General features: G+C 37.5%; 1 pseudogene; it reads left to right on the forward strand.

Moving 5' to 3' along the window:
- The first annotated feature begins 7,155 nt into the window (after positions 1–7,155).
- Positions 7,156–7,778, forward strand: LOC129666275 (N-terminal Xaa-Pro-Lys N-methyltransferase 1-like; annotated as a pseudogene).
- The last annotated feature ends 2,589 nt before the right edge of the window (positions 7,779–10,367 follow it).

Below are 10,367 nucleotides of genomic sequence, written 5' to 3' on the forward strand. Positions count from 1 at the left end.
TAAAAATTGAATGGATAGCAATTTTTTTCTAATGCATTTAACATGACATACAAGAGCATTTAGAAAGCAGAACCAATATATCTTCTCATAATGAGAGACCAGAATTTTCTCCAAATCTCTCTCTCTCTCTGTGTTTCTGTCTCTGTCTTTGTTTCTCTCTCTCTCACAAACACACACAAACACACACTTCCTTACTTCCACTTACGTCAGTTCTCAACCTTTGAGTTGCAACCTTTTGGGAATCTGAGATAATTTAATGGGAATCAGAAAACACAGATATTTACATTAAGAGTCATAACAGAATCAAAATTACTGTTATAAAAAGGCAATGAAAATTTTATGGTTGGGGTTACCACAACATGAATGAATTAATTAAAGTTTTGCAGTATTAGGAAGGTTGAGAACCACTGATTTAAGGAAAAGTCTAGGTCATAAATAAAATTTTAAATGTTCTTTTTAATGTAAGAAGATTGCTTTTATTGGAACACAAAAGAAATCACACAGTGTGTAACATATACTTTCACATAGATATAGTACATGTAGCCTATTTTTTAGTTGTTTCATTAATTCATATAAGTAATATTTATTAGCATCACTGTTTGTTATTTTTTGGTTATTTCACAAATGGACTTGGGATATAGTTTACCTCTTGTTTCTTGAACCTTGGTACAACTACTAAGGAGCATAAGTCTTACTTCAGGGACTTACAAGTGTTATCTGACATGTTTCCATTCTATCATATGGCAGCATTAAATGCCATGACATCTAAATGCATCTTTTTCAGCTGTTCCTGGAGATATATGAAAAAATTTATTTACTCCAGATAGTACACTAACAAGAGACCTAAGAATGATTCTAGCCAGTCTTGTAAGCCAAAGCATTTATTGAGGTTGTTTAGAAGAACATAGATGACAGATTAATTACAGAAATTTGATTATTTGGGGCAATATTACTTAGTGAGAAGATCCATCCCAGTATGGATGACTCATAAAAGCTCCATCCTTGAAGTTCTCTGCCCATCTTGTAGGTGACTGTTTTCAGCTCATTTAGCATTGAGGAAGGATACTTGAGTCTTAAGTTTTACAAGCATCCTCAGACTTATAAGATTTTAGAGCTTTCTTTATATTATGAGCAATATTCTTTCTTTCAAGAAATGTTTCCATTTGGAGGAAATAAATACACAACACTGCTAAATCTTGATTAATTTCTAAATTTGACAACGTACAAACCTTGTGAAGATAAGAAAAAGGGCTACAAACTACCAGAGCAGTTTCATAATTTCTTAATAATGTCGCTTCTCAGCTCCACATTTTGTGTCAGCTCCTGGGAAATAAGCCCAAAACCAATGTTACAGAAAGTCTACTTTTTGTTTGCAATCATCAGATTGAAGCAATATTACCTCAGAGTTATAAGTCCCAATTTATGTTTAGACAGACATTTCTTTGGAAAGTAACTTAACTTACCAATCCTCAGTTTAAAAGTTTAGTCTAATAATAAACCCTCTTGATTCCAGGGTTGCTGACAGAAGGATGGGAGATATCACATAAAATTGTTACTGCACTGCCTGGATATTATAGGTGTTCTTAGTAGTCACCACCAAAAAAAAAGAAGAATATAAATATAATAAAATAAATACCAAATAGAGTTACTTGACACAGTGGGTTAGCAGTTTGAACAGTTCCGTGGAGACCTATTCTCAAACCAACTGACATGGCATTCAAGTAAATATGGGTTGTGAGATAATATGCTGGATTAGAACTGCTTCTATGTGACTAGATGAATGTGAAAAGTCAACAGTAAAGAGTATAAACTCTACTCCTATCAGAGAAAGAGCTGAAGAATATCATCAACACACAAAGGGATTAGAAGGATAATGGGACAGTGTCCAAAAAGAAAGAATGATTCAGAGAAATGAAAGAAAGTGAGGTGGGGTCTATAAGCCCTCTCAGAAGAAGCAGCCAGGATCATTTATTTGCTACATGAGGTCAACCACACTGAAATGCAATTGCCTTCCTGACATCAGCCCAAACTTCCAGGGAAATGATGCCCAACACAGACAAACAAACCAAAAGAACAAACTGGAGGAAGACTAAGGGTCGAACACTACGGAAGAGAAATAGCCAGATTACAGTACCAGGTGTGAATTTCATCCTGTAGAGAAGGCCTCATCACCAACCCAAGAACAGTTAGCTGGCTAGCCCTATGACCTTCATGCCATGTTTGAACCCATGTGTTCAGTTCCTGGGTATAATCCTAAAACGCTCTGTAATGGGAATTTGGTATTGTAACATCAGGGTTTCAGTGCCTTCCAATAACACTGATGTCTTTTCTCAGCCAGCACCCTGCATGGAAGCCTTAGGCAGTATGAAAGCTAGCCAAAAGGAAAAGTTTCCACGAAAGTTCCGGCTTTATTTCTTTAAGCCCCACTATCAACAAGTCCTATATCTTCAGCAGTAGTGTTTCACCACCCAGTTCTGCTGAGCAACCAAGAGCAATGACAGTAACTATCATGATCAAGATGTTTTTATTCCCAGAATTCAAAGTAGTTTCTACACGTGCCAGTCATCAAATGCTATACAACATATAAATAACCTTTGTGACAATAATCATAGGAGCATCTCAATATATTAAAAACAAGGCTATTGACAAAGCTCAACTGTCTTTTATAAGAAAAGTCCCAAAGAAGTTAGAAGAAAGAATAACCCCAACTCTGTAATTTTATAAAGAATGAAAAAATATATTAAATGGTAAAAGCTGAAAATATTTTCACCAAAATCTGAAATGAAAACAATGCAACTATGAAAGTCTTAAAACTGAGAAAGAAAAATGTTTAATAATGTAACTAGCTGGATATGAAAACCACTTAGCTCCACGGAGGAGGGCTTTGCAGCCAGTCCTGAAGATACCTGATAAAACAGGATCAGATGAATGGGGAGGAGGTCCCCCCTATTAGTGGACTTGGCAAGGGGCATGGTGGAGATGAGGGAGGGAGGGAGGGACTGGGAGGGAATGAGGGATCGGGACATGGCTGGGATACAGAGTTAATAAAATGTAACTGATAAGAAAAAAATAAAATTCAAAAAAAAAAAAGAAAAAGAAAACCACTTAGCCAACAACTATATATATAAATAATGACCCACTCTGAGTAAAATATCAGGAAAACAATCCTATTCACAATAGCTTCAAATCATTCCTGGGTATAATCCTATAGGATAATCATACTAAAATCTGTACACCTAAAGAAACTAAGAAAGAAGGAGGACCCTGGGTAAAATGTTCAATCCTCATTCAGAAAGGCAAATGGGATAGACACTGAAAGAGAGAGAAAACAGAGAACAGAGGGCCTCTGAAAGACTCTATCCATCATGGTGTCAAAGTAGATGCTGAGACAAATAGCCAAACTTTGGACAGGGAATCTTATGAAAGAAGGGAGAGATAGAGAGAACTGGAGGGGAAAGGAACTCCAAAGGAGAGCAACAAAACCAAAAAATCTGGGCACAGGGTTCTTTTCTGTAACTAATACTCCAACCAAGGACCATGCATGAAGATAATGTGGAACCCCTGCACAGAAGTAGCCCATGGCAGCTCAGTGTCCAAGTGGGTGCCCTAGTAATAGGAACAGGGACACTGTCTCTGACATGAACTCAGTGGCTAGCTCCTTGATCACCTGTTCCTTGTGGTGGGGGAGGGCAACCTTACCAGGACACAGAGGAAGACAATGTAGCTAGTACTGATGAGACCTGATAGGCTAAGGTCTGATGGAAAGGGAGGAAGACCTCCCCTATCAGTGGACTGTGGGAGGAGCAAGGGAGGATTAGAGGGAGGGAGGGCAGGATTGGGAGGGGACAAAGGAGAGGACTACAGTTGGAATACAAAGTGAATAAATTAAAAAATATATTTTAAAATATGACAAAAAAAGAGCTCTAATGAGAATTTGAAAACAGTGAGTAAGTTGTAAAAGACACTAGAAGGCACAACTCCCACTAGCCAGTATGCTCATGGGTTAACAGATTTAATAAGGAAAAGCTATTAGCAACAGTGATCTTCAGATTCACTGAAATCCCAAAAAAAAACTTAGAACATTCTTCACAAAATAAAAAACGAAACAAAACATAAATTTATACTGAAACGCAGCCCTGGATAATGATACAATACTGACCCAAAATAACAGTCCTGGCAAGATGTGATGACACACGCCTTTAATTCGAGCACTTGAAGAACGGGCAGAAAGAGGTGAGCCTCTGAATTTCAGGTAAGCCTGATTTATACAGTCGAGTTCCAAAGCCACCCAGGGCTTCGTTTTGAAAACCTGTGTCAACAAAAAAAAACAAGTGAAATAAGCAAGCAGAAGCAAAGCTAAAGATCTCCTAAGATCTAATTCAGGTTATATAGTAGAACCACCATAACAAATAAATCCTGATACTCAGAACCAAACCCAAAGAACCATACCTGTCTGATTTTTGACAAAGATTTGAAAATATACACTGGCCAGTGTCTTCAACAAATGATGCCAAAAAAAAAAATCTATCCATTTGTAGAAGAGTGAAATAAAATTACTATTCCTTAGTCAAAATGAATTTAAAAACATAATTCCAAAGCTCTGGAACTGTTGGAGGAAAGGATAAGGAAAATATAGCATGATACAAGTAGAGACACAGACTTTCTGAAATTGATTCAAATAGCTTAGGAAATAATTCCAGGAGTTATCAAATGGGATTACATAAAATTAAAGTGTTTTTGTACACTTAAGAAATAAGCTACAGACTAGTAAAATATCTTTGCCAGCCCTACCCAAAGTAGAATATCTAGAAGAGTACTACAAAATTCAAACTCCAAATAACCAAACCTTTCAATCAAAAAGTGTCCCACCCCCAAAAGTGAACAGCTAAAAATAAATAAATAAAATAAAAACCAATGTCAAAAAAAACTGATAGACTAAGATCAGAAAGAAGGAGAGGAGGACCTCCCCTATCAGTGGACTTGGGGAGTGGCATGCATGCAGAAAGGGGAGGGAGGGTGGGATCGGCAGGGGAGGAGGGAAGGGCTCATGGGGGGATACAAAATGAATAAAGTGTAATTAATAAAAAAAATAAAAGATTTATTAAAAAAAAACAAAAAAAAACATCAAATCAATTCAATATCCTTAACCACCAGAGAAATTAAACTTACTTTCAGGTTCTGTCTCATTCCATCATAATGGCAAGTGACTGATCAGGATGTGAGAAACTTTGAACTTGAACTCTCTACATTGCTGTTGGAAGGATAAACTGGAACAGCCATTATGAAATCAGAATAGAAGTTTCTCCAAAAGGTAACCGTGAAAGTGCTACAGGAACAAGCTATTCTCTTTCTCCTGTGGTACTTATCAAATACCTGGCATTTATCAAAGTACTCTTAGGTATATTGGTCATTCGTGTTTACTGAAGTACTACTCAAGAGAGCTAAGAAATAAAACCAACCTTTATAGCTACCAAATGAATAGATAAAGAACATGTGAAACATACATCCAGCTATAAATACAAACAAAACTATGATATCTGTAGAAAAATTTATGAAACAATGGATTATTTTAGACTAAAAAGAAAAAAGAAAAAAAAAGACCTCAGTGGCTGGCTTTGATCACCTACCCCTAAATGGGGAGCAGCCTTGGCAGGCCACAGAAGAAAACGATGCAGCCAGTCCTGATGAGACCTGATAGACTAGGGTTAGATGGAAGGGAGGAGGACCTCCCCTATCAGTGGACTTGGAGAGGGGTATGAGAGGAGATGAGGGAGAAACAGTGTGATTGGGAGGGGATACAGGAAGGGTCTACAGCAGAGATAAAAACAGAATAAACTGTAGTTTATAAAAATATAAATAAATTTTTAAGAAGTGAAAAACAAAACAAAACAAAATATGGTTTCTCATATAAGGAATCAAGATTTAATTGTGTGTGTCCAGACACGAGACTACATAGCACATAATGAGAAAGGAGGAAAAGATCTTAAGAGAATAGGACAACAAAAGCAGTGATTGGGGTGTGTGACAAAAATAGAGACAAGACTATTGAGGTGAGGTGATGAGCAAGACTTAAGAGAGAAACAGTAGAGGACAGTAGGAGAGGTAGTGAAATTAGAACAAACTGAGTATGCAATGCCATATTGAAACTCATTATTTGTCTGCTAATTTTTCAAACACATTTCTTCTAAACAAGGAAGGGGATTATAAATTAAACTCTTCAGAACTCGTTGAAATTCAAGGCACTAGATATTGATTAAGGAATGTTTATTGAGTAATTATTAAAAGAATAGCTTTTTTCATAGTATTATTATAATAAAATGAGTGATTTATATAGAAAACACAGAATTTTATTATTATAATTACAGACACTGTGAAGTCCCATATCAAAACACTGAACTTTGGTAAGTTATTGGAGGTTTAGTGAATAACCTTGAAACATAGTGAATAACTTGAAACATAGTTTCAAGAATCAAGGTAGAAAGCAAAAGCAAATGAACAGTACAGGAAGACTCCTTTTTAAGAATCTTGCTCCCAAGGGGAGGAGCCTTCAAGACCTAGTCACCTTTAATGCTTCACCACACATTTCCAACACTTATTTTTAGAGTACATGTTTTGAAACCACAAAGTGTGTATGATCAAATAATCAACCATATTCCCTTTCCTTTTATATAGAAACAATTTATCCTGACATGTACATATTAGGTTATATTGTAAATTTCAAAGAATGGAGAGATATGCCATAAAATTTGGAAGAAAAAGAAAAGTTTGCAACAAATATAAAGAAAAACAAATCATAAAATTCTGAGCACAGCAGAGCAGTTCAGTGTGTGCCAAGGTTGAAATTAAATGTACCCAGAGATCTTAGTGCTATGACAAGAACCAAATAAAAGGTCATAGACTCAACTTGACTTTCAGGAGATGGATTTAGCAGAGATGCTTAGGATGTAGTGATTGAAAATGTAAAATATCAATGGAATGCTAGTATATTAGCCCAATGATGATATGATGAAGGGATAAAAAGGGAGATTCTTGAGATCCTGCCCTGGGCAATAGTCCTGGCCAACCTCCTCTCAACTCATCCTTGTCTCATGGGTCCCTGGAGCACCAACACAGAAGTGCAGAGCTATGGCTAGTGACAGTATGGCTGGTGCTATCATGACAAATGAGGTGACTGAAGATGTGAAACAGTTTTATTCAAAGGTCAGGACCTACTGGAAGCAGATCCTGCCCACAGTGGAGGACATGCTTGAGAGTATGGTCACATCTTTAATATTGACCTCAACATCTGGAAGTTTCTACAGAGTTTTTTAATGGAAGCGCCAAACAAGACTAGGACTTCCCATGCCCTCCACTGTAGTGCTGGCATTGGAAGGATCACCAAGCAGTTCCTGCCACTCTTCAGGGTAGAGGGCATGGTGGAAGTGACAGAGAACTTTCTAGCCAAAGTGAAGACCTACCTGGAAAAGGCCAAGAGAGTGTGGAATTACTTCTGCTGTGGCTTGCAGAACTTTAGTCTAGGGCTCAGCTCCTATGATGTGATCTGGATCAAGCAGTTGAAAGGCCACCTGATGGATCAGCATCTGGCTGACTTTCTACAGTGCTGCAAGTGGGGCTTATGCCTCAATGGCAGGATTGTCATCAAAGACAACATGGCCCAGGAGTGGATGATCCTGGATGATGTGGACAGCAGTGTGTGCCATGATCTCAAGGTGGTAATGCCAGATCACCCACAGTGTGGGCCTCGGATGATAGCTATCATGTTTATTGCTTTGCCCTGAGATGAGGCCAGGGTGAGAGCTGGAGGCCAGCAGCTGGCAGGCCACTAGACAAACCTGGCATCCACCATTGACTCTAGTGGGAGAGAACAAGCTACAGGAGAGGTGTGCTCTGGATTGCGCCAGTGCAGCTCTGTCATTCCAAGTCACCCTTGCAAACTCCCCACAAGACACATGAGAAGCTGAGCGGCATAAGGGGAGAGAAAGACTTCACATGGCTGCCAAGGACCTGAAGCATGTGGACTGTTGTCTTCTGGGACAGCAGCCAAACCATACATGTGCTTGCCAGACGGTACCACTTATAGAAATGGTCGTAGTCCAAATCCTCCTTGGTGATAGGTCACAGGAGCTTGAAGAAAGGTGAGGTTTGCTTGCCTCTTCTGCTCCTTGAAAGCTATTCCGTAAGAGGCACAAGAAGTTAATAAAAGGATGAACACTGTTCTAAAATGCAGGAGAGAGAAAAAGAGAGATTTTTCAGACTGAAAAGAAATGAGGTATTACTGCATAAGGTTTAATTTTTTTAAAGCAATGAATCTAATAACCTTTTCAGGCTTGAAAACAAACAATGACTATCAACACCTAGTGTTATCCTAGGACAAGCTGAAATAGACTGAATGGCTGATTAGTACTTGAGTCTTACCCACCGCTGCTCTGAGGACTGTGAGTACTTCAGAGATCCAGCACCCAGTGTGGTCAGGTGGTAAGGAGAGACTTTGGGCTCTAGAAACTGATAACTAATCCCTGTATCCTCCCTGGCCTGAAAGCTTGCTTCCTGTCACTTGGAAAATACTTCTAAAGTTGCAAATTAAATTCATGGGTGTTCCACGCTTGTAATTATCTTTCAAAGTTTTTGTCTTCAAACACCTCTACATTGCCAATTAAGATAGAATTCGTATGAGTTTAAGGGAAGAGGATATTTAAATGACTACCTTCCATCCATGTTCTCCTCAAATTTTTGTCCTTTTCATATGTAAAATGCACTCATTCCTTCCTAACAAGAAAAGAATCTACCCTAGGCATATCCTTTACTGGAAGTTATTTTAGAGCTACCTCTTATCCAGTATTTCCTATGTGATGGAACTTTTCAGATACGCTAATTAATTTACTCCACACAATCATGCTATGAATAAACTAATGTCACAATTCCATTTTATAAGCTAGAGATGCTGTGTCAGAGAGAAGTTAACAGGTGAATAAATGACACAGCAGTGGAATGCACCTTTAGCTACTACACATCCCACCTCTGTCATTTCTATAGGAAAGACAACATCGTCAACATCATCGGGTGTGATTCCAACAAAGACACTTTGCTCCCGAAACTGTTGTAGCATTTCAATAATACTTCCTTTTAAGATTCAGCTTCAAAAAGCAGAAGAAAAATCATAGCCCATGAAATACGACCTGCCAGAAATTGTATTTATCCTTATCATTTTATTGTAATCTACTCAATGTCAAGAAGATGAAAAACTGCCAAATAATATAATTAGAAACAGCAGTGTAGGACTGACAGCATAATTACAGAAAGTTAGATATGTCAGATTTCATGAGTGGCCTCAAATAGAAAACTTTCATGCAAAGCCTTTAGTTAAAAAAAAAAATCTTCTACCACAACACTGAGGTGTGTATATGTGTGTGTGTGACATGTGGGTCTCTGTTTCCAAAAACAGAGTTTCAAAATCATTTAGTTGTCAGAACCTTCTTGTGAATTGTCAGTGCTTCTCATACTGATTGCAGGCATAGTGTGTGCTTGCAATATAGCAGCATGTTCCACTGGGTAGGAAATGAATAAAGGATACCTTACTAGGTTACATAGTACAGCCGTGGGGATGAGGATGGAGCAGTGATTGGAGATATTATGCTATTGGACCCTGAGGCAAGTGAAATCTGAGCTTGTCTTGGACTCAGAGTTTTAACTTTCATTTCCTACTTTAGAACTGTTCACCTTCCTCCCATGAATAAAACAGCAATTTTTGCCTATATTGCAAAATCAGAGAAAAGAATATTCAATAATGAATAGTCACTAAAAATAAAAAGCTAAAGGAATAGGTATGAATAAAACTGACACTAATACCTTATTTTCAATATATTGAGAAGCCACTTTGTGTTCAGAACTACAAATAAAATCATTTATTGAATACCTGCAATATTATATGTATATATTTCCACATATGTATATATGCATATGTTTCTGTTTAAAGCCCATTTCTCTATGTTGCAGATGTTATTACTGTCACTATTTTATGGATAAGGAAATTAAGATGCAAAAGCATTAAATATGCCTCTTTAATGTTGCATAGCTTGTAAATGGAAAACTCGGGATACAAATCCAGACAATTGATCTTCAAATTAGACATTCATAACCTCTATTCATAAGAGTTTATCAGTGCATGTTGGAGCAGTCTTTTCAAATCCATTCACTGGGCTTTCATAAAGAGATTTTTGAACATCTGCAATTGAAAAGACTCAGGAATATCTGCCTTCTATAGTAAGGATTCTGAAAGAAGACATTCAGTCCAGAATATCATGAGTGAAGATTTGAAAAAAATTAAATAAAATTATACTAACTTGAGCAATGGAAGAAGAGATACTCAA

Source organism: Psammomys obesus, unplaced genomic scaffold (genome assembly GCF_907164565.1).
Source record: "Psammomys obesus unplaced genomic scaffold, mPsaObe1.curated_primary_1811, whole genome shotgun sequence".
NCBI classification, from domain to species: domain Eukaryota; kingdom Metazoa; phylum Chordata; class Mammalia; order Rodentia; family Muridae; genus Psammomys; species Psammomys obesus.